This window comes from Protopterus annectens, chromosome 16.part0 (genome assembly GCF_019279795.1).
Source record: "Protopterus annectens isolate FY-2018-M chromosome 16.part0, PAN1.0, whole genome shotgun sequence".
NCBI lineage: Eukaryota > Metazoa > Chordata > Ceratodontiformes > Protopteridae > Protopterus > Protopterus annectens.
Window position 1 is genome coordinate 808,268,856 of NC_056750.1, and position 25,224 is coordinate 808,294,079.

The window sequence follows — 25,224 nt, forward strand, 5'->3', positions numbered from 1 at the left end:
AGTTCCCTCCTCCTACCCTGCCTTCTGTACACTGCCCCTGTCCTTACTAATGTTCAAACATTACTTATCACCAAACTAGAGCTAATATATCACAAAATAGCCAGATTTGCCTCCAATCTCCCTTATAAACCCCACCACTGCCTCGCCCTTAAGACACTCCAATGGCCAGAATTCTCTTAACCAGTGATTCTGAAACTGTGGTCCACAGACCCCTGGGGGTCCATATAATAAGTTCTAGGGGGTCCACACATCCCCTTCTGCAGTATCCTGATGACCGACCTTGCTGTAGTAAAAAAAAAAAAAAAAAAAATGTCCTCTATGGCTTTGTCCAAATGTCTTGCTGTAGTCTTAATCTAAGAGTTTGAGAGGTATTGGGGGTGCATGTGTGTCTCATACTTCTCAGCTGTACACATTTATTACAGAATGTCCAGATTTTCGCTTTATATTTTTGGTCTGTTCCTCATAAAAGCTGTCTTTTTTTTTGACAATTCACTGGGATGATTAAAATTACTAAAGCTAAATAATGACATGCATTTGAGTTTCAGACTTCATATCCTTCAGAAAATGCATTTTAACACAAATCATGTTATTCTAGCAACTTTCTAAGTTTATAAGAGCAATATTTAAAATGTGTCCCTAATTTTGGGCCTTTGTCCCCCCCAATATGACAGGCTATGTCCAAATTTCTTGCACTAATAGGTTGAGAGGTATGGGGTATGTGTGTGTGTGTCTGTGTAAGAGGAAGGGAGGGAAGGAGGTGTGTATGCGTGCATGTGTAAGAGGGAAAGAGGTGTGTGTGTGTGTGTGTGTGTGTGTGTGTGTGTGTGTGTGTGTGTGTGTGTGTGTGTGTGTGTGTGTGCGGGCATAAAAGGTAGGTATCATACCCCTCAACTGTCCAGGTTTTTGCAGAATGTCCAGATTTTCCCCCCATATTTTTGTCTATTCCTCATAAAAAGGATTGAAGTTGCTAAATAATGACAGACATTTGAGTTTTAGACTTCATATCCTTAGACAAATGGATACTAACACAAATCCCATTATTCTAGCAATTTTCTACGTTCATGAGAGCAATAATTATAATTTATTTTATTTATTTTACATTTGTTAACTGGAGGTGTCTGAGCCGAAAAGGCCCCTTTTCAGCAGAGGCCCGAGGAGAAAAGCTCTACAAAAAAAATTACAGATACATTTTGTTATTTAGACATGATCAGTATACACACAAATTACAAAAGACATGTTTTACAGTGGTATACGGCACATCAACAGTTACAGTGGAGAGAACAAACAAAAAAATATTAATTTAAAAATAAAGGTAATTAATAGATTTGTGGTGTACAGCTGAAATTTGGAACATAGGTATAATACATACATAGTACACACGTACAGTACATACATTGTAGATTAGCCAGTGTTTGTGAGTAAGACTGAAAACTATTATCAAGTACTCTAGATTTAGTATGTATACCTTATCTGCTTTCACTAGCCTGGGGAGCAATCATAGCACTGCCAACTTTGCTTGAGATGTTGTCTGATGAGGTCTTTAAAGGAGGCTTTGGATGATGTGTTTTGAATGCTAGTGGGGACAGAGTTCCATTTTTTAGCCACTGAACTACTATATAGCACATCTCCAAAGCTATTGTTGCTGTTGGTGACTTCTAGTAGTAGTTTGCTTGATGATCTAAGAGACCTTTTGGCTGAGTGATGTTGTACTAGGTTTTTGAGGGCAGGACACTTATTGGGGAGGTAACAGATTGAATGACAGAGGTGGAGCTGATTGTCGGTTGGGCAGTTCAAGCCAGTGGATATGTCTCAAAGCAGTACAGTGATGAGTTCTATAAGAGCAATTTGCAGCAAAGCGGGCAATTCTGTTATAGCAGGCTTCTGTTTTGCTTAGTTCCATTTTGTTGAGATTAGTCAGAATGGGAGATGCATAGAGTAGGGTGGATAGAAGCTGGGAGTGAGCAATGGCTGATCTTGTGTTGTTGGTAAGAAATGGTTTGATACGGTAGAGTGATCCCAGCTTGGCATGTACCTTTTTAATAGTTAAGCTGAGGTGACTATCAAATTTTAGGTGGGAGTCTATGGTTATTCCCAATAGCTTAGCCTGTGCCACTGGAGCGATTGAAGTAACATTTGTGGAGTAGATAGTGAATTGACTATCAGTGTTTTTGTTAGAACTGGTTATAATCATAAGCTGAGTTTTATTTGGATTGAGGATAAGTTGGTCTTTGGTAAGGTAGTTTTCAACGTTAGAGAATGCTAGATGAGTTGTTTGCAGGAGGGTGGGAATGTTTTGTGCAGCACAGATTAAGGTAGTGTTATCTGCATACTGAATGATAGATGCATGCTGTGTGGAGGTATGGAGGTCATTTGTGAAGACTGTGAATAGTTGTGGTCCTAAGACAGAACCCTGTGGGATTCCTATAGTTATGGGCAGCTGAGGAGAGAGATAATTTTCCCATTTCACAGCTTGGTACCCGTCAGTTAAGTAGCAATAATCTGTCTCTATTTAATTTTAGCCTTTGACCAGAGTTCTTACACTAAGAGGCTGAGGTTTGTGTGTGAGAGACTGAAATGCCCCAGTTAGGGTTAGCAGGTGGTAAGTAATTTGCTTAGGCACAAACCCTGTACCTTAGCTACAGGAAACAAAAGCCTGAATCCTACACCAACTATCAAGGAACTGAGTTTCAGGTCCATTTTTCAAGGAATTTAGTTTCAAGTGCATTTTCAAGCAATTGTGAGCTTCAAGGGAAGAGACGTTTACTGCTGCTTGTGTTAAGTATGTTTACAATGTGCAACTGTTTTGTTTAGCAAATGGTATCACTATTGTGGTATAGAATTTTAAAGCAGTGTTAGTAGCACAACAGGTAGCATACTTGCATTTTGATGTAAAAGGCTGTAGTTTCAACTCAACAGCATGTAGATGGAATGCTGACACTGTGTTGTATTTTAAGGCGGTGGAGTGCTGCAGTCCTGAGTATGTCCTCCTTTGGATGAGATGCCTAGTAACTATGAACCTGTTTTCAGTTTGTCATCCATTTCCTAGCCTATTGCAATATTACCAGCTTAACATTTTTTAATGTAACATAGGCAATTTATTCTTCGAGGACAGCAGACATTGAATTTGTAGATGAGACACTGAAATATAAAGTTGTTTGCTAGCAGCAACCTTTTCATTAATTACAGATCTCTTTAATGTGAAATTATTCAGATGACTTTTTCTTCTGAAAAGATTGTGCATATTGACTGAAACTGGTAGACTGTAATGATAGAAGTTTGAGTGGCCTTTTATGGTTAAAATGTTCTGAATTGGGCAGTTTTGTCATTATTGGTTCATATGTTTTGTTTCAGTAAGCCGCAGTGGTAGCATTGTCGTCTCACAGCAAGAGGTTCTCCCATTTGATTCTCAGCTGGAGCGCCTTCTGCGTGGAGTCTGCATGTCCTCCCCGCAGTCGAGTTGCTTTCGAAAGACATGTGTGAATGGGCGTGCCTTCGTTAAAGTTGAGCATCGGGCTGGCACCTCGGCACAGTAAAAATCTACTGCCAATCATTAGCGGACCAGAGTTCCGCTGTGGCGACCTCTGACCGGGAAAAGCCGGATGAAGAAGGTTCATATGTTTTGTTTCATTAGTTACTAGAAAAATGTTCAAAATTATAAATTTAAAACATGCTCTAAAAAGTGACGAATCCAAAAACATTTGCATGGTCCTAAAAATGTGTGCAAGGGCCCTATGACTTGAAAACATCCCAAAGCTAAACTTACTGGCCAGATGCATTTGTCTTTGAATGTGGGTTTCAATGCTATTTCACTGAATGTGAGTTTCAAAGGCATGGAAGTTTTAATGCCAAGTCTTTTTCATTGTGAGACTGTATTGCTTTGTTTAGCACATGTCTATCAGTGTTTGTGCTATAAAATTTGAAATAAAAGTTTTAAATTACATCCAAATGTCTGTAATCATTGCAGAAGTAAAGCAGAAAACAATATGCACACTGAGAGTTTTGAACAGTGTTTATGGCAACTGGGGAGAAACAGCCAAGTAATGAGACATTGGAATGGGTGTTTGTGTGTGTGTGTGTGTGTGTGTGTGTGTGTGTGTGTGTGTGTGTGTGTAGAGGGGTTGGGTGGGTTGACCCAAATGCAACGTATGCTTTATTTATATTAAGTATTAATTAATATCAGTCTAAAAACACAATCCAAAATATAGGGGTCCGCAAAATATTTCCTTTATAAAAGGGGTCCTCCAGCTTGCAAAGTTTCAGAACCACTGTTCTAAACAACTAATTCTTCCTCATCTTCATATTACACACTTTATCCTGAATGACCCCTCTTCCCACCCTGCCATCTCTAATCTAGTCTCCTACTATAACCCCCGTCAGCTCCGTACTACCAGCAAACACCTCCTTGACATATAAAAAACCCAATACAAATATTGGTAAGTCCCTTTACAAATACTTTGTAGCCCATGCTTGGAACTCACTTCCTGTCAGTATAAGAAGCATTCCTCAAAAGTACCAGTTCAAACATGAACTGAAACTTTATCTACAAAAGACATGGTCCTGCCTATGCCATACCCCAGCTTGACGTATTCTCCCCTGTTACTCTCCTCATTTTAATGCATATATATATATATATATATATATATATATATATATACACACACACACACACACATACACACACACAAAAAAATCATTGTACTACTATTTTATACAATTTCTGGCTGTTCTTTATGTATGGATGGCTCCTTGCGTAAATGCTTACACTCTTGAATCTACTTCATGTGTTAAATTTATAGATCCGCTACTTGTTAACGTTGTTACTTGTATTGTTGGACTTCTGCTATGTTATCTGTTGATTTTATTTTGTAACTTTTGTAATAACTGTAATTTTTCTGTAGCTTTTCTCTTCGGGTCTCCACTGAAAATGGGCCCCTGGCTCAGCTGGACTAACAAATGCCAATAAATAAATAAATAAAATAAGATGAACTTCTACTCTCCATGAGATATTTATACAGAATGACTGTCTAGAAGGAATCTGTATCAATGACACATAACTCCCTGTAGCTTAGTCTTTAACATGCTTAAAGCTATAAACCACAGTATGCAGCAAGTAAATGTCTGTTTGTGCTTGTGTGTGTGTGTGTGTATGAGTGACTGTGACTGATAATTTGTAGAGAGTAACTTGGACGTATTACTGCCATTTGATTGACCACTCTGTTAATTGCAGAGAAGGTGACTGGTGGAGAAGGGGCTATGGCAGGTATTTGGGGCACATGTTCATACTTCTGTTTTAATAGTCATAATAACCACCACCCTCAATCAACAGCTTAAAAGCAGTTATTACCTAATATTAGAGTACAGCTACACTGCTCAAACTTCTATTCTGTTCCAATAAATTTCCCTATTACATACTGCTGCCTACCTTTCATAATGCTATGACTCCTATGTGAATGTCAATGTTATGCTACTAAAAAGAGACACATGGTGATAGGGGTAGATTAGGGCTTGGCCTCAACTGGCTGGGTATGGTATGATGGTTAGGGTTTTTCACCTTAAAGACACAAGGTTTGATTCTGATCTTGGGTTATTGGCGAGGCTTAAAATGGCCCTTTAGGGCAGTTAGCATAGTATTCGCCTATGAACCTATAATGTAAAAAAGCAATGAAATGAAAAACATATAATTAAAAAATCAAGATATTGCCTTCAATGAATTATATTATTAAGTGGTAATTAAATAGTAGGTATGTTTTGCACATCAGGAAGTTGTTGACTTTGTTTCTTCATATGAGCTATAGCATTGCAGTAACTCACCTCTTCATGTTGCCACTGTGCGGTAATCCATTTTATGTTCATTGTCCCATCTAGTAACCTGTACCTGCAAAATGAAAAAAAAAATAATAAGTGGTCTGTTAATATTACTGGTGTAAAAACCTTTTCAAAAGCATATCTATTACAAACTACAAAGAAAGGGTATGATCATTTCCATGCTGGCTACGTATCACAACAGCAGCATTACATTTGTTGTATTTAGAAAACAGCAAAATAAAAACATTTGGGGCTGACATGCTAACATTCTTCATGGGGGGCATATTTTCAACACAGCCCTCTTAAAGGGGTCCACTTCAAAATACTGACTTTGAAAATCCCTAAACTGAAAATACTGAGACCAAAATCTCTAAAGCTCAAAATACTGAAAACTCAAAATACTGAAACTCAAAATACGGAAAACACACAGGATACCAACACTTATTATATTCCAACACAAGTACATATTAAAACACAAACCATATTACTCTTCTCCAAGTATAAGCAGGGGGGAAAGCCCCCCCACACCCCCTGCTACTTAAATATATAAACTCCGAGATTGCACTTTAAGTGCAATCTTGGAGTTGATATATTTAAGTAGCAGGGGGGGTGGGGGGTACAGCCCCCCACATGGAGAGTGCAGGGGGGCTTGCCCCCTGCCTATACTTGCAGAAAAGTAATATGTTTTTGTATGTACTGCAACATAGTTGTACTGCTGTACTATTTTTTTTCAATATTTTGAGTTTCAGTATTTTGAGCTTTAGAGATTTTGGTGTCAGTATTTTGAGTTTAGGAATTTTGAAAGTCAGTATTTTGAAGTGGACCCTCTTAAAGACATCTTAAAGACAAATGTCATCTTTAAGCATGGAAGATAATGGGATACCACTCATTCATCACTGAAATTAGTCCCCATTTAATCTAATAATTATTAGTTCCCAATAATAGGGAATGAACAAGTGCAGAAATATATCATCTAGTAGAAAGTACTTCCCTTTCCTGCAGGCTTTTTAAAAAGCATGGTTTGAACATCTGCTCCTTGGTGGATAAATGAATGAAACATTAATTTCACACTAACTGATTATTAAATCTTACCCTAAAATCAAGTTGGGAGCTGATACAGGCGATGAAGAGAGGTTTCAAAAGAATCAAAATGCACTCTTTAGTGCAAGACCAGAAGAGCCAGAAGGAAATATTACATGCAAAAGAAAAAAACGTTTCTTATTTTAATGCAGGTTTTTGCTTCTATGTGGTACTTTTTGTAAGGATTGTAAAGAATTATAACAGGAAACAAAAGAAGAGAATAAATAATGATGTGGGCAGTAACACTGGAAAAAACAGGCACATATAAAGAAACAGCCGTGACAACAGGAAAGCAAGCAGAAAAACCAAACAAGTAAAAAAGGATAGTGTAACAATGATTTAGCTTCTTGTTCATGACAGCAGACAGATAAATACAGAGAAAGATGGATAGACAGATAAATAGACAGATAAAAACAATGGTGCGTCTCATGCTCCTTGAAATGTTTGCTGGGGCAAAATCCAGTATGCCAGAATGTTTTTTTTCTACAAGTTGAATGATGGAAATAAAAAAAAAAATAAATAAAATTTAAAGTTATTCCACAGAATATCTAAACAGGTGTATGCCTTACAGGAATAACACATTTGGATAACAGGAAAAGAAGTAGCAAAGAAAGAAAAACAAAAATGTGTACAAGAAGTACTGCTTGTGAGAAAAAGCAGACTAGTCAAAAGAGGTAGATGAACACTGTATGAAGTGACTGAAGTCATTATGGAGTGGACTGACAGGAGGGACAGGAGGCAGACAAGTTCCAGTGTGTTGTATTGTCACCCATAGTTACTGGTATAAGGTCACCTGCTGCCAGTCAGCAGAGTGTCCTATGCACAGTACTGTAAGATGAATATCACAACAATGAAGTGTTTTACCTGTGCAGTCTTCATTTAATGGCAAAATATTCTTAATGCTGCAGTCACCTGAATGTGTAATGTGGGGAAGTGTAGTCGCTGTTAGACAATGTAAAAGGGGTATGCTGTCTATAAGCAAAACCCAACAGCATAATATTGAAACACATAAGCTCAATGACAAAAAAAAAGTTTTACTGAGGAATAAGGGAATTTGTGCAAATAAACTACAATTAAGTACTTTTGCAGGGTAAGCTGCACCTCCCCTTCTTTATATGTTGTCATTATGAGGTATCTCCAGTTCAGAGAAAAGGAAACTGTTTATAACAATGGAAAAAAAACGTGTTTCTGTTTGACTCATTAATTTGGGAGTACACAGTAATGCAAGCAGTATGAGCTAAAATACATCGCTACAACAGGCAGCATGCAAAATCACATGACTAAACAATACCTTGAACTAACATACTTAAAAAGTAAAAAAAAAAAAAATATCAAAGAAATTATTCTGAAGCAAGTCAAAATAGCCCAAATAAAGCTTAAATGCAAACAGCATGTCCTCTAGTTGAAAAAAGCCAAATGGTTGCCTATCCCTGCTTGGGCCCCAATTCATCTATTTTGCTTAACCTTTAAACTTTCTGCAAAAGTACTACTGTTTCCAGCACATAGACTATCACTCTGAATTTGCATCCACACTGTCATATCACTGAACAACGATCCCCTCTCCCTACCTAAAATGGTACAACTTTGTTATTTCCATCAGTGAGAAGAGCTTAATGAAGCATCACTAGCAAAGTGAAATCTGCTTTCTCTGCGTACTATACATTACTGGGGAGCGGTCTCTTTAAGAGCTGCTCTATATATTAGTGGGAATGGCCTCTATAAGAGCTGTACTGTATATTTCAGGGGATGGTCTCTTTAAGAGCTGTACTATATATTACCAGGAAATGGTCTCTTTAAGAGCTGTACTACATGTGACAAAGAGAGATACTGACAGCCCAGCTATGTGGAATTTTGTACATAATTATATGCCATTTATGAATATCAACATGATTCATATAAGATGCTTGTGTTACAAATGTATTAGAACTGTATGTCATGTAGATATCAAACTAGATTTGTACAGACGTGTGTTGAAAAGATATTTTATAAAGTGCACAGCATGCCCTACTGGAATAGAACAAAAATGTACATGCACTGTTGTAACTGCTTAAATGTATATTTTTAACAGTGGAAACTGGAATACAGGAGGTTAACTTCAGAAAAATAACTGAAATTAAATTACTTTATGGCCAGGCCATAAAAATCTTATCTTTCAGTTTCAAGGCAGCAAGGAGGGACAATGTCTGTACTAGGGAGTTTTCTGTATTGTCTTGGAAGTATTTTATTGTTTTATGACTTCCACCATTTGCCTAAGATCTAAGGTCTATATATGTTCATAGGTAGATGCTAAATGCTACCAGCTGCCATCAGTGGTTGTTTTGGGCCTGGGACAGATTCAGATGACAAGAATGATGTCATTCTGCAAGCTATCCCAGCAGTAATATTAGATATTAATTTGAGAACTCTGAGTGAGAGACAGCATTCTGTATCGCGCCTTGGACCTGACAAGAGCCACTTATAGCGAAGCATAGTTTAGATGTTTTCTTTATTTATGAGACTGTCCTGCAATGTTATTTGAAATATTTCCTGTGATTTTTAACTCTGATGTCACTGTAAATATATACTGAGTATTTTATTTTTATTTTATTATTTATTATTTAATATATTTAAACCTTTCATTGTGGTTGAACTATGTAGAGCTATTTAAGTTCTGTGAGTACTTGCATATTTATTTGGTGATACTGTGGGCCACTCCTAATAGCCTTGCTCTTGGTGACACTACCATTTGTATTAATAGTAGCATTACACAGTAAGATTGGACACCCTTTGTTAAGGGCCTTAAAGTAGCTGTTAAGGAGCTGGCTGGTGGCATTGATAACTACCTTATAGTCTGGGCAAAAGGAGGCATAGCTAGTAAACTTGTGCTACCCTTTCTCAGGTGTGTGTGTGTGTGTGTGTGTGTGTGTGTGTGTGTGTGTGTGTGTGTAAATCAAACCTCAAAGAGTGTGTATGTCAGCTACTTAGGTAGGGACCCAAAGCACTGGTTAGACAGAGAAGGTGCTGGAGGTCTTGGCTTGGCAACTCAACTGAGATCTCAGCTCTATAGCTATGCCAGTGGGAAGTCTTACTGGGGATCTGGAGAAAGAGGGAGAAATCAGCCCTGAACTGACTGTGGTCTCTGTGTGCTCTTAAGGGAAATTGCACTTGATGCAGAGAGCTGCATCTGGAAACACTGTGTGTGTAACTTGTCATCCTCCCAATATACATCCCCCCACTGGTGCCAGTCGTGAGGATTAAGGCTTCTTGATTACTGGTCCAGTGGTGGGGGCCACACATGATACATATATTATTGGGGAATGGACTAAAAAAGCCATATTCAGTAACTCTTGAGTTTCCCACTCCCCACCAAGTTTGTGTGGCTCCAGTTGAGCATCAGTTGCGTGATTCCGCCATCTTTCTGTAGTAGCCCCAGTACTGCCCGCCTTTGGCTGGGACCTCACCAATGTGAGGTTAGGAAGGGGACGTGGAACAGTGCAGCCTGCAGTGTCACATGTCCTTCACCCTACATGCTCAGGAAGATTTTTTTTGTATTCCCTAACTGGATGCAGCTAGTGATGTCACAAGCATCACCTCAAGCAACTTCAGCTAACTACTGTACCCTCCCATCCTTTGATTACAGCACATACCCAGCCACAGGGATATGTCCCTTATCATGGACTGAACTGCCTCCTTAAGTGGGTGAGCCAACAAACTCATTTCTCCCACCTCTCCCTCCATGGCTCCCTTATGAAGAAAACAACAAATATAATGAAAATAAGAAGCACAGGTATGACAATGCAGAAACACACTATGAGAAATACCAGAAACTTATCAGTATTAGGTATTTATGTATTTGTTTGTTTGTCTTTGTTGACTGGGAAAGTCAAACTGGGCAGAACCCATTTTCAGTAGAGGCCAGGGCAGAAAAGCTCCATCAAAGTACATTTATGTTAACAAGTAAATCTCAGACAGTCCTGAGAAAAGCAACAATTATATTTCTCAGAAAAATAACGTATTTACAAGATAAGTGTCTACAGTGAAGTATTTAAATCAATATGTACAAGTCTATACAATTCTGGTACCTCTAAATTCTTACAGGAAGTAAATGTATTTATACTGTAGAAGGGAAAACCATTACTGTAAAAATGTTTAGTGTTCGTACATGAAGATAAAATGAAGAGTACAGTTGAGAAGTAAGTTATAGAATTATGCAGAAGAGGAGATATTAGTATTGTGTAGTAGGTTAGTGGTGATAGCACATGAGTAAGACAGCAGGGTACAGGATTAGTTCAGTCTAGGCTGTGTGCTCGAAACTGGTATATCAGGAAGTATATAGAGAATGCATGAGAGAGAGAGAGAGAGCAGTGTATGTGGGGGGGCTGTTAGAGAAAAATGATGAGTGGAGTTTAACAGGGGTATGAAGAGGGGTGCATTGATTAAGGTGCAGGAGGGAATTTATTTTTTCAAACACCTTTATTGAATTATCACTTGTGACATAGGCAAATTTACATCCATATAAAAGTAATCAAACTATAGTAACATAACAAACATACTTCACATATATTGCTATATATCATATAACCTAAGCAATATTACATAAATTATCCTATTCCTGCTTTTTTGTAAACAAGAAGCATCTTCATTAAACCATCACTTACTACATAGACAATCATACATTTATATAAATGAAAACAAACCATGCCAACACAATACTAGTTGCAAGCATTTTACATCATAAACAATAATGATTTACTCCCAGTTGCAAACATTATACATCTCTTATAATTTACCGGGTCTATATTAGATCACCAAATGCTTAGGTAAGCAAACAGTGATTAATCAACCCCATGTACGCGAAAGCTTACAAAACTGAACTGTCAGAACAGCAATTCTTTTCCAAGGGAAAAAAATTGCTGTTCCAAACAAAAAAAAAAAAAAAAAGCACATTAAAACATGAGATTAAGTGGGGGGGCTTCACCTCACAACCCCCGACGTGGGGGGCTATGCCCCCCAGACACCCCCTACTTAAATATACCAAATCCGAGACTGCACTACAGTGCCCGAAAATGGCATAGTACCGAAGCAGCCAAGCAAATTCTTTCCCAGGGAAAGAATTCGCTTACATGCCGCTTCGATATTTTGCCGTTTCAGTTTTGTCAGTTCGACCAAAACGCATTCAAAAACATGCATCTTCGGTCTGCTGATAGGAGCCCTAATTTACCCAATCTTTCTCACTCAAACATTACATAGCTCACTTAAGTCCTGCTGCCTTTTAGGCCTCATTCCTCCCTTGTATGTTCTGTTCCCACAATTCCCATTTTTTTCTTATGTAGTTTGCTCCTACCCTTTTTTAAAGATCCCACTTCCGGTTGTTTCACCTGTGTTACTATATTCACTACTTCCAGTATAGTTGGTTTAGATTCTGATTTCCATTTTCTAGTAATTCCTTTTTTGGCAGCCACCATTATTAGACATAGCAAAGCTTTACCATGTCTACTCAATTCCGATTCAGTGTCATAGCTCACAAAAATCATCTTCCTCATCAGGCAAATCTGCACACCCAGCATCTCAAACAGTGCATCCTGCACAGAATCCTTAAAGTCTGCCAACTCACAGCACTCCCAGAAAATATGTTCCCAATTACTTCTTTCTTCCCCTTCACACCTCCAACATTTACTGTCTACCTGACGAAAAATTCTCTGGAGTCTACTTGGGGTATAAAAATATCTATGTGAACATTTCCAGGCAAAATTCCTAAATCTTCTAGATTTTGTTGCGTATTTGGGAGACATACATATATCTTCCCATTGTTTCTTTGTGAATTGTTTATCCAATCTCTCTTCCCAATCCTTTCTAACCTCCTCTGATCGATTCTTATAGTTATCCTGCAATATTTTATATGATCTACTAATTATTTCTTTTTTAATGGCAGCTTCTGTTCTAGATTCTATTAAAACCTCTACCAGTGCTGGTCTTTCGTTTAGGACTCCCTATTTCTTTCTGTTTCTCTATACTCTGATATCAATCCCTGATAGGAAAGGCAATCTCTAACCTGCAGTTCAAATAAATTCTTGGCGTATTCCCATTCTACAATCTTTCCCTCTCTAGTTATTTGCTCCCTATACCTTGGTTCCTTTGCCAGTTTTCTCCAATAAATTCCTGCCCCCTTCTTGCCTACTGTCTGCATCCCTAATTGCAGTCATCCCTGTCAGCAGAATCTCCTTTATCCATTCCCATGTTGGTTTAGTTCTTGGAATACTTTCTGTTAGTTTTTGGATATAATATTCTGCATGATTATTGCTGTTCTCCTTAAAGGCCTGCAGCCATAATCCCAGTCTCACCTTGTTTCTTAAGCTTCCCCCATGTTTCATCATCATTCCTTTCCATTTTCAATTATAGTTTTCTGCTTGTGCTATGTATAGGAGTCTTAATTGTGTAGCTCTGAATTACCCCTTCAGATTGGGTAATCCCAGTCCACCCTGTTCTACTGGAAGAATCAGCTTATCCCACTTGACTCTTGTCTTCCCCTCCCACATAAAGGCCTTCTTTATTAATTGCTACCCACAACTTCTTCTCTGGTTGGTAAAAATATGCCTGACCTGTGTATAAGACTTCTTCTTCTTCTTTCGGCTTTTTCCTGATTAGGGTCGCACAGCGGATCACCTGTCCGCTCATGATTGGCAGTGGAGTTTTACGGTGTCGAGTTGCCAGCCCGGCTCTCAACCTTCCCCAGAAGGCACACACATGCACGCATTCACGCCTAGGGGCAATTTAGAGTATCCAATCCACCTACGGCATGTCTTTGGGATGTGGGAGGAAACCGGATGAAACCCACGCAACCACAGGGAGGACATGCAGACTCCACACACAAGGCACTCCAGCTGAGGATCAAACCGGAGAACCTCTTGCTGTGAGACAGCAATGCTAACCGCTACACCACCGTGGCCACCCTTGACCTGAGTATAAGACTAAAGTGACTAAAACCATTTTTAATTGCTTGTGAGGGGAAAATTGTTGACGGTTTATTAATTTAGTTACAGGAGGGGAAAAGTTATAGCTAAGTAATAAGAAGTTTGTGCTTTATTCTGGGAACACCAAAACATTATACTATCAGAGCATCACTTTCAAGTACAACAGAAACAAACTGAACATTGGATCATAGGATCACAAGAAATACAAGTCACCTGAGACTTTCGACCATTAACATCCAGCCAATACCCACCCTTTCTTGATCACAGCCAGGTCAGTCAAGCCAGGGGTGAATTTGTGAATGTCTATCCAATCAAACTGTTCCCATTTGAAATAAGATAATATGTTACACTGCTTAATTTGCAGCAGGATTGTATTCTAAATGTGGGGAAGGTGCTGTGTAGTGAAGCTACCCCCACCTTGATTTATTTATTGGCTGGAGAAGATTTAGATCCCTTATGCTAGTATTTGTGAAACTATTTAATTTGAAGAGACACAAGATATCCATGACCACTCGTCTGTAATGGCTAGAATGGCAAGGCATAGATTCCCCCTCTGAAGTCTATAAAATACTAAATACAGGGAGAGTGCTTCCAGTTTTGTCTGGTAGGTTGGGGGGGTTTAAGCCAGTAATCTTATTTAGGAAGTGCTGTGCCTTTCTAATTATTTGATATGCCTCATGAGGTAATCCCAAAGGGAGCATTGTACCAAAGTTGAATACAACAGGACAAATATATTCTTGAAGATAGATAATATTCCCTTGGCAATCTGCTTGCTAAGTAGAAGGACTTTCTGACTACTGTCATTACATGATGTTCAAAGAACAAGGAATTATCAACTCAAGTCCCAAGGTCTCTAACAATACTCTCATTTTGGAATGGGGTACTGTCAATGTTATATGCTGGGGGAGGGGCAGTTTACCAAATGTGACAATATTACACATTTCTGTATTTAAGCATATTTTGGTACACCACAATAGATTTACAAATGCAAGTACTTATTGCAGGACTTGGGTGTCAGAGGGTTATCTGACAATGACTCCCATTTTGCAGTTGTCTGCAAACAGAGGTAGCCAGAGGTCTTGGTTTGTTGTCAGGAAGATCAGAGGTAGCCAGAGGTCTTGGTTTGTTGTCAGGAGATCAGAAAAGTAAATGCAAAAAAAGTAGTTTACCAGATTTATTAGACAGGTTCTACCATTGACAAAGATAAACTGCTGCATGTATTCCTTAATGAGATTTTTAATGTCAGTGTTAATCATGTCAGTTATAATATGTTTCATGGTGTTGCAAATAAGACTCATCAGATTGATGAGACTGTAATTCCCTGAGTCACTTGTGGAGTCACCCTTGTGGACTGGCATCACTATTGCTGTTGTGCCAAACCTCAGGGATGATACCATTGGCTAAGTTCAGGTTAAATAGTTTAATAAGTGGCTTGTTTAGCACTGTTTGCTAAACTAACAGGTATATTTTTAGGTCCCATGGAGGAAGTATTTTTAGTTTTGGACAGCACCTTTAGTTCATAATCTTTAGTGATGATAGCGTGTCTGAGATTTTCAGTAAATGGGATTTGGATAGTTGTGTTTGAGGTGACGATCATGGCACTGAATTTGCACTGGGTCGGAGCAGGTGGTGCCATTATGAATAAGTTCAGGGCAATGCTGGGTCTTATTTCTTAGTTTCCAAATACAACTAAAGAAAGGTTTGTCACTGATGCAAAGGTTATAGGCTGCCTTAGCAGTCCTTATTTTATTTTTTCAAGGTTTTATTCACTTTTCTGATGTTATTTGCTAGACCTTTAACCTGCTGTATACTTTAAGGATTTTCTTTCCTTTTATTGCAGTTTATTTATGCTAGTAGAGAACCAAAATGGCTTGTTTTTAAACTTTGCTTTATACTCAAATCTAGAAGGTAATGTTAGTTATTTATAGTCATCTAAATAGGCATGGAACTATTGGGTGTCTGGAGTATGTTGGAATAACTGAAATTTGAGACTTCAATTTGTGCTTTTGAAAATACCGAATTCTTTCTGAGATATAGTTATCTGAAAGTATAAAGATTTTAGTGGTAAAGGTCACTAGTTTATAATCAGACTTAACTGGGGAAAGAGATTCCAGGGAAATACTACATGAAGAAGCAATATATTTAAGAACCAGCTCAAGAATGTTATTTCCTCTAGTGGGTTTGCTAACAATCTGGTCCAGAGAGCTTTTGTTTAGGAAAGCTAAGAACTCTACACTGCACTATACAAACGTACATACATATTCTTCACTAGAGGTATAGATGCTCCAGTTTACTGACAGGAGGTTAAAATTTCAAAAATAATAATAGTTTTTGTTTATAGGGGGTTCATCACTTACATTTAGGAACCTTACATGATCATCAGTGGGCATACAAGATGTCCTATAACAGGATATAAATTGACAGCTGCTTTTGTTTAGTGCAATTTGAAGCTCAATGAGCTCTATTTGTGGGTCCATGGGATCTTTCTAGAGGAGATATGGCCCCTAACAAGTATGGTGACACCACCACAACTACTGTACAAAACCCAAATGTGGATGAAATGATTTCTGAGCATTTAAATGAAGTTTCAAAAGTTATACAGACAGGGATTCACTCCAAATCCAAGACAGCCTCAAGGCTGGGCATTCTGTTGTTTAGAATTCTGATATTTAAGCAGAGCCACCTTAATGTTATCTTGTTTTGGATTTTTATGTTAGCTACACTGGAATGTCCATCGGTTGGACTCTGCTTAAAATAGGCACTAAGGGAGCAGGAAAGGCTCTAGCCAGTATGCAGAAGCCTTGGAATGGGAGGTAGAGAGCATTCTTGGCAAAGCAAGTGGGAGTCTTAAGCATCGGGCCCAGTGCTAACACATGCTGGATCCCACTGGCATGACACCAACCATTTACCCAATTGTCGAAGCCATTTTTTCCTTTGTACCTAGGCACCATTCTTGAAAAAGAAACGATCAGTGTCTTGCCTAGATTTGTGGCATGCATGGAGAGTTCTGCCATGTCTCTCTGCATCACCCTCATAATATTGCAAGCTAAGTCATTCACCCCCCCCCCCATTTGGACCACCACCATGTTGTAGTCATATCTACTAGGTGAAAGGGCCTTAACGGCACTTGAGATATCAGAGATCTTGGCACCTGACAAACAATGCACCATCATCTTGCCTTTGTCCAGCATAGTGAGAGGAGAATCACTGTGTCTAACTATAGAGTTACCAATTAGAATGGTCTGATATGTGGGATTTGAGATGATTTCAATCCTGGTGACTTTTTGTTGGAAGTGCATCAGACATTGTGTTGCATTTTTGATGTCCTAGTCTTTATGGGTCTAGGAGGTGATGACAAGCATTTTTAACAGCCTAAGTTATTTTAATGTGGGTCGGTATAGAACGTTATAGAAGCGTGTGATAATCAGAGTATGTGTGTTTTTGTGAGAGTGATGCCTCCATATTAGATTAACAGTCACATCTCTCAGAAACAGGATGTCTTAGACTAGTTTAAAGTTCATTATCTGTGAGCATCAGGCAATTGCCATATTGTCTGTGAAGACCAAATAATATAATGCATCATAAAGGAAGACAAGCAGTCTGACCTTCCATTTTAGTCCAGGGATTAGTAGAATTGGCTGGGATGACACAGAGTACTTATATTCAGTTAAATGAGATAGTTACTTGACAATACTGTCGAGGAAACAACTACTTGTGCTAGATAAGTATTGAATATGCACTATGCAGAGCAACTACCAAATACTACAGGCAATGTGAAGCAACTTAAGAGCTAAATCTGGTAAAGTACAGCAGGTAAGGCTGTTAGATTCTGCTTTAAGGTTTGTAGTGCACCATGAGGCTCACTGTGCAGCTGCCTGTACAATAGATAAAGTTAGTCACACTAACCAGTCGCAATTAGGTTTGGTGGTATAGTGACAAATATGAATCAAGATACCTGTGTCTATATAGCGCACATTGCAACTCTGCTACACAAAGAGCAGAGCCAGACAAACACAGGCAACTTATAACAACACAGAAAATCTGGAAAAATTCAAATAAGCACACTGGCCAGTAGCAAATGACACTCTTCAAGGTTCTATAGCAGTCAGAGACCTAGAAATTGTTACATTCTTTCTCCACTCTCACTAGACTACAAACCAGGGCAATTCCCAGCAAGATTGCTAGAAAACCAAAAAATAAATAAAAATTATACAGATTACACACCTATTACAGTAAATTCAGTAAGAACAAAAACTATGCATCCCAAATCTTGTAGGGCCTTTTCTTTTGTCAAATCTGGTGAAAAATTGTGACAATTATAAAATTAGCAGCAAAGTGTGTACCACGTTTTTGCAAATGAGCTAAATGTTAAGTCACTACCACAGTTATAATATATTTGAATAAGACAATGAATATAGGGAGGAATCCACAATACTGTGACCATACGGAAGTATCCACAATGCGAAGCCCACCAACATTGTTAAAAAATACAGGGTAACCTCATTCAAAACATGGAAAACCTGAGGTACCCACGGTTTTACATATAGCAGGGGATAAATATATGTAAACGTGTTGAATGCTTCACCTGTTTATGACAGAAACAAATTATCAATAATTAAAGAAACATTCAAGCAATAATGTGACCACAGAATGCATTTGGCTGATTTATGTCTTTCATTCTTTACAAGAAATTAGGGTCCAAATGAAACCATTCATGCATATATGAATAAGTAGATACAGAGTAAATTTTGTGACTTTAGAGACTTGAATAATCATTACTGGGAGACAAGATTCTGTGTAACATAAGAAATAGCCAAGCAAAAGCAAACCGTTGACTGAAAAATAAAAGAGTTAACATTACATAAAGCACTGGATGTGTGCAGAGCACACATGAAACACTGAATATACAAATGATGGGGCTAAGAAGTGTGCTGATTATAAGTAAAAGTAAACTGCAGAAAATTCTAGCAACAAAATAAAGTAAAAAGAGAAATCCGACTATAATGTGTGCATCAAGCAAAAAGGAATCAAAATGTGAGAAACAGTAGAAGGAAGCAATGATGTCATGATGTAGTCAAAATATGAGAGGCAAGATAGTGATTGGTGAGCAGAAATGTTGCAAGAGGTATTAGCCGCAACCATGAGAACAGAGCATTTCCACTGATTAACTTTACATCAGGTAATGTGAAAGTGTAAATCATTTCACTAAAACAAATAGTTATGTACTCACCATAACGATAGATGTATGTGGTCCATCTCACCTACATTCATTACTGATGGGCTCGGAGCTGAGAATCGGCTCCGACTCGGCCGCTATAACTAGCACGAAGTCTCTAATTGGCTGGGCTATGCCTGTATCCCAGGATGCACCACGCCCAAACCCCCAGATCTTGTTTGCCACAATATAATCATTACACATACATAACCCCACAGGAACACACAGCAAGAAGAGAGAAAAAATAATATCCTCAGAAGGGTCTAAGAATATAAATTTCCTCCAAGTCCACCAGGAAGGGGGAAGGTGGGTGGGTACGTAAGAATGTAGGTGAGACGGACCACATACATCTATCATTATGGTGAGTACATAACTAATTGATGTAATGTGGTCCTATCTCGCCTACATTCATTACTGACGGGACAGCATCCCTAGCACCTATATCCTGGGAGGCTCATGAGAAAACACTCCTTTGCACCATGGAACCAAAGGAAGCCCGGCCTCTAGAAGCCACGTCCAGCTTATAATGAGAAATAAAGGTGTGTGGGGAAGCCCAGGTGGCTGTCGCACAGATTTCATCCAAAGAGAGCCTGGCATGAAAAGCCACTGAGGTAGCCATAGCCCTGGTAGAATGTGCCTTAACTGGGAAAGGTAGATCTCTATCTGCCGATGTGTAAATAAATGAGATACAGTCCTTAATCCACCTTGCAATAGTGCCTTTGGTCACAGGGCTACCAATCCTGTTCTCTGAAAAGGACACAAACAACTGATCTGATTTCCTCCCTTGTTTTGTCCTGTGCAAATAAAACCTCAGTTGTCTATGTACATCCAATTGGTGAAATTTGAATTCTGCCTTGTTTGAAAAGTGTGGTAAAAATACCGGTAACTCAATGGATTGGTGAAGACAGAAGGTAGAAGAAACCTTAGGAAGAAAGGAAGGGTTGAGTCTCAAGGATACTCTGTCCTTATGAAAAATCAAATAAGGAGGTTTAACAGAAAGGGCTTGAAGCTCTGATACCCTTCTGGCTGAAGTAATGGCCACCAGAAAGGCTGTCTTCCAGGACAAATATTTTAATTCACAAGTGGCTGCAGGCTGAAAGGGCGAAGAAGTTATGGCCCTAAGCACCAAGTTTAAATCCCATGGCAAGACTGGCTGTGAAACTGGGGGATGAAGTAACCAGGCTCCTTTTAGGAATGCTTTACACAGTTTATGGCCCATGAGGGAAGGCTCATATGAAACGTGAAAATTAGAAATTTCCACCAGCTGTACCTTAATAGTGGAGGCAGCGGAACCTTGTCTGAAAAGAGTAGCCAAAAATTCTAAAACTGCCGTCACGGGCTGTGAAGGGATCTAGGTAATGTGACTGGGCACAGATAGCAAATCTTTTCCATTTACTGGAGGATATCTTCTTAGTGGAAGGCTTGTGGGAAGAAGATAGGATATGTACCACTTTCGGTGTAAAGGAAAGCTGTCTGACTAAGGACGGAAGTGGAGAAGCCAGGCAGTGAGCTTGAGGGTTCGCAGGGATGGGTGGAACTGCCCTGACAGATGAGTCAATAGGTCTGGAACTGGGTCCAGAATCCAAGGACCGTCCATAGTATATCTCCGGAGAAAGGGGAACCAAACTTGATGGGGGTCAGTGTGGTGCGATCAAGATCATTTTGCTTCCCAAGGAAATTGCCTTCTGAATCACTCTTGGCAGCAGAGGAAATGGAGGGAAGGCATAGAGCAGACCGGGGGGCCAATCGTGGACTAGAGCGTCCCTGGGTGACTCCCCCAGAGGGGGGATCAGAGTGAAGTAATTGCTGCACTTGGCATTGAGGGGACTGGCAAATAGGTCGCAGCAAGGTAGACCCCACCTGGAGAAGATCTGAGCTGCAACTCGATCGTTCAGGGACCACTCGTGAGGCATCAGAATAGCTCTGCTTAGCCTGTCTGCTATCACATTGGACTTCCCCAGAATGTGCGTTGCCACAAGAAAAAGTTGGGGAGACACCGCCCAGTTCCACACTCTCATGGCCTCTCTGCAAAGGGGATAGGACTTGGTTCCCCCCTGTTTGTTCAGGTACCACACAACTGACATGATGTCGGAAAGAATTGAGATAGTGCCCTTGGGATGAGAGCTGTGAAGTGCTTGTAACGCTAGTAGCACCGCTGTCATCTCCAGAACATTTATATGCAAGTGTACCTCGTGTTCCTGCCACGTGCCTTGGACCGTTCTGCCCAGATAATGCCCCCCCACCCTGTCTGGGAGGCGTCCGTGATCACTTTGGCAGTAGGGGGTGGAGGATTCAGGGATCTTCCTTTGTTCAGATTAGGTGAATGAAGCCACCAACGCAGATCCTGTCGGCATTGTTCCGTTATAAGAATCGGATGAGACAGAGGGAACTCTTAAAAGGACCACTGGACCGAAAGAAGCCAATGTAGTGTCCGCATATGTAGCCTGGCCACGGGTACTAGTAGGATGGTGGCCGACATGCAACCTAGTAACTGAAGATCTAGTCTGGCTTGGACCTTTTTCAGAGGTAATAAGGCCAACACTTGAGCCTGTAGCACTTTTATTCTTTCTGTAGGAAGGAAAGCCCTCATTTCTACGGAATCTAGCTCTGCGTCGATAAATGCAACACGTTGTGATGGCAGCAAGACAGATTTTTGCCAGTTGAAAGTAATCCCTAGGAGTTGACCCAAGTTGATGGTGGCCTCCGTGGCTCGAACAAGTAGATGCCTGGTGGGGGTGGTGAGAAGCCAGTCACCTAGGTAAGGAAACACCTGGAATCCTAGACGTCTCAGGTGAGCAGTCACCACTGCCAGACATTTGGTAAACACCCTGGGGGCTGTGGTAAGACCAAAGGGTAGGGCTCGAAATTGGAAATGACTGGCTCCCAGCCGGAAGCGTAAGTGATTCCTGGAGGCCTTGTTTATCGTGATGTGGTAATAGGCGCCCTGGAGATCGATGGAGCACATCGATTACTCCTTTTTCCAACAAGGGAAAAATGGTTTGAAGAGTGACCATTCGGAACTTGGACTTCCTGACGAAGCGGTTTAAATGGCTGAGATCCAGGATGGGCCTCAAGTCCCCTGTTCTTTTGGGCACCAAAAATAACCTTGAGTAAGTTCCTGATCCCATCTGGTCTGAGGGGACTGGTTGGATGACTCCTTTTTCCAGCAGCTTTGAGACTTCTAATGCTGCTTGGTCCCTTTGACTGGGTGGAATATCTGGGACTCTCTTCGGTGGCGGAGGGGGTGAGATAAAGGGAATGGTGTAACCTCCGGCAATAATTCGAAGCACCCAACGATCCTGAGTGATGTTTTCCCAGGCTTGCAGATGCTTTGAGAAATGACCGCCGACTGGCTCCAGAGAGGCACAGTCGGGCAGTCCCTCAGGGACGTTGGTAGGAGGAACCACGAAAGGACTCACGGTCTCCTGAGTTGCGGGGGCCTCCCCCGCCCCTAGGGTGACATCTTCCAGAGTAATTCCCCCCTCCTCTGTCTCTGGAGGGGGGGGTCACCATGATGGTCAGGATAAGACTTCTGAGACTTCCTGAACCACATCTTTCCTCCCATCTGCGCCTTGGGATAAGGTCTAGAGGGAAGCGAAAAACAGGCCCCAATGGCAGACATAGTCTTACCCTCTTGCTCACATCTGGTGAGAGTGTCTTTCACTTTAGGTCCAAAGAGGGAGGACCCGTCAAAGGGAGCATCCATGAAGGAAGACTGGTTCACCGCCTCAGGCAAGTTACCCGACAAAGTATCTCCCAACTCCTTGAGGAGATCTCTTTGGAGCCTCGTAAAATGACACAGATAATTCAGCGACCGCAAAGTAAAGGTCACTGAGGACAGGGTATGCTTTCCATACCGATCCATACTCCTAGACTCCTTGTTAGGAGGATGAACGGAAGCAGAAGGCTCTGCATCTTCTTGCTGAGTGGCAGACGCCACCACCATGGCATCTACAGGAATTCCTTTCGTCAAAAATTCTTTCCCAGGAGGCGCAGACAAAAACTTGTTGGGGCGGCTGGGAACCGGTTCCACGGAGTCAGGGTGTTCCCAAACCCTTCGACAAATAAGGTCCAACAGTTCATCGAAGGGGGGAGACACCCAAGAGGTGGAAGGTCGGGCTCCGAAGGCCTTGAGGAAGACCGACTACTCCTCAGAGGGGGGTTTTAGAGGGCCAGTCGCCTCTCTGTCTCAAAATCTCCAGGATGTCGGAGAATGAGACATCGTCGGAGGACGACTTTGGGGACCCCTCAGCATCATCAAGGTCGGTGTCTGAGGTGACAGACTCATCTGGGGAGTCTATGTGCTTCCTCTTACACAGCTTCTTTCTGGGAGGCTCTTCAGGCAAGGACTCTGAAGGGCCCTCAGAAAGCAGGGGGTACACGCATGGGGGTATCCTCAGGCCTTCGAGCCCCGCTGCCTGCAGATGGGGGGCATCAGAGGCTCTAGTCGCAGTGTCCGGGAAAGGAGTGGTTGACTCGAGTGATGTCACCGAAGACCTGGCCAGTGCGCTCCACATGGCCTCGAAGGCAGGTCCACCTGAATCCGAGGAGCGACCCATCTCCGAGACCACGATCGGAACAAGGGTTCCCCCAGCCGAAGCACCAAGAAGGAGACTCAGAGCCAAAGTCTGGAGCCCCGATGTATCCCCCTCGGGTCCGACCGACGAAACCCGAGTGCCGAAACCATCAGATGGGACCGAAAGAGTTGGAGCTGAGGTCGGAGCCGAAAAACTCAAAGGGGGTTTCGGAGCCGACCCAAGGACCTCACTCGACTCAGAACACTCCGGCTCCGATGACAAAGAGGTGGTCGGAGGAGGAATTATCGGAAATGACACAAGGACAGGCTCCGGAGCCGACTGGGCTGGAACCGAGAATAATTTCGTTAACACTGGTGACTGGAGGAGCCTCTGCACCACCCTATCCAAATCCGAATCAGACAACCTGGAGAAATTGGAGGACACAGAAGGGGGTCGAGAAGTCTTCTCTAAAGGATCCAATGTGAAGCTACGAGAATGGCTCCGAATCGGTTCCAGGACAATTGGAGCCGAGGTCGGCTCCAACACAACAGAAACCTCCTTCGGCTCCGAAGGCAGTGGAACCAGGGAAGCCGTCTTGGGTACCGACAGCATCTCCTGCGGCTCTGAGACCAGTGGAGCCGAGGAAGGTGAAACAGTCTTAGATCTTTTCTCCGATGGCTCCGACGAACTGGACGGAGCCGAAGATCTCTTTTTTGTTTTAGATTTCCCGCTAGGGAAAGAAGAAGCCAAAGCTTCTTCCAAGGCAGGTTTTAACAGGCCCTTGAGAATCAACTTATTTTTTCTCTCTTGCAAGACCCTGGAACTAAATGAATGACACACACTGCAGGACTCTTGCAAGTGTATAGCGCCCAAACAGTATACACAGATGGCCTGGCCATCAGTTAAAGACATCTTATACGAACATTTGATGCACTTTTTGAACCCAGAAGGCCTATGTTCCTTCTGATCTTTGCCTGACATTTTTAAAGCGACAGAAAAATGACACCAACAAGAAGGGAGGAGAAGGGACTCTAACTCAAACGCCCCTAAAAGAAACCAAGAGACATACCAAACAGGGCTAAGGCCCTCTAACTTAAACTGGCCTAGTCCGCCAAACACAAGTATACCACAACTACAATTATAAAAAAGGCCACAAAAAACACCCAGACATAAAACGTAGCTATTAAAATAGCTTTTGGTTGGAAAATATTCCACAGAAAACTAAGTAACAGTTCAATAAAGTACTTAGCCACATCCAAGCTCGAGACCACGTCTTCACTCAATGAGCAGCAAACGAGATCTGGGGGTTTGGGTGGGGTGCATCCTGGGATACAGGCTTAGCCCAGCCAATTAGAGACTTTGTGCTAATTATAGCGGCCGAGTCGGAGCCGATTCTCGGCTCCGAGCCCATCAGTAATGAATGTAGGCAAGATAAGACCACATTACATCAGGTAGTTGTGTGCTCACCATAACGATCGATGTATGTGGTCCATCTCGCCTCGCATTCTTTACTCACGGGTTCGGAGCCGAGAATGGGACCAAAAGGGTTGGAGCTGAGGTCGGAGCTCTGACTCGGCCAACTTATTTTTCTAGCACGAAGTCTCTAATTGGCTGGGCTAACCCAGTATCCCAAGATGCACCTCACCCTAGCCTCAGA

The 25,224-nt window shown here is 41.2% G+C and overlaps 1 long non-coding RNA gene across 1 annotated transcript in view; it reads right to left on the reverse strand.

The window, feature by feature from the left end:
* LOC122791094 overlaps nucleotides 1–25,224 on the reverse strand; it is a 712,541-nt gene that overhangs the window by 632,294 nt on the left and 55,023 nt on the right. The window contains exon 2 of the long non-coding RNA XR_006363071.1: nucleotides 5,812–5,875. This is a non-coding gene — a long non-coding RNA (uncharacterized LOC122791094). The remainder of the gene's footprint in view (nucleotides 1–5,811; nucleotides 5,876–25,224) is intronic.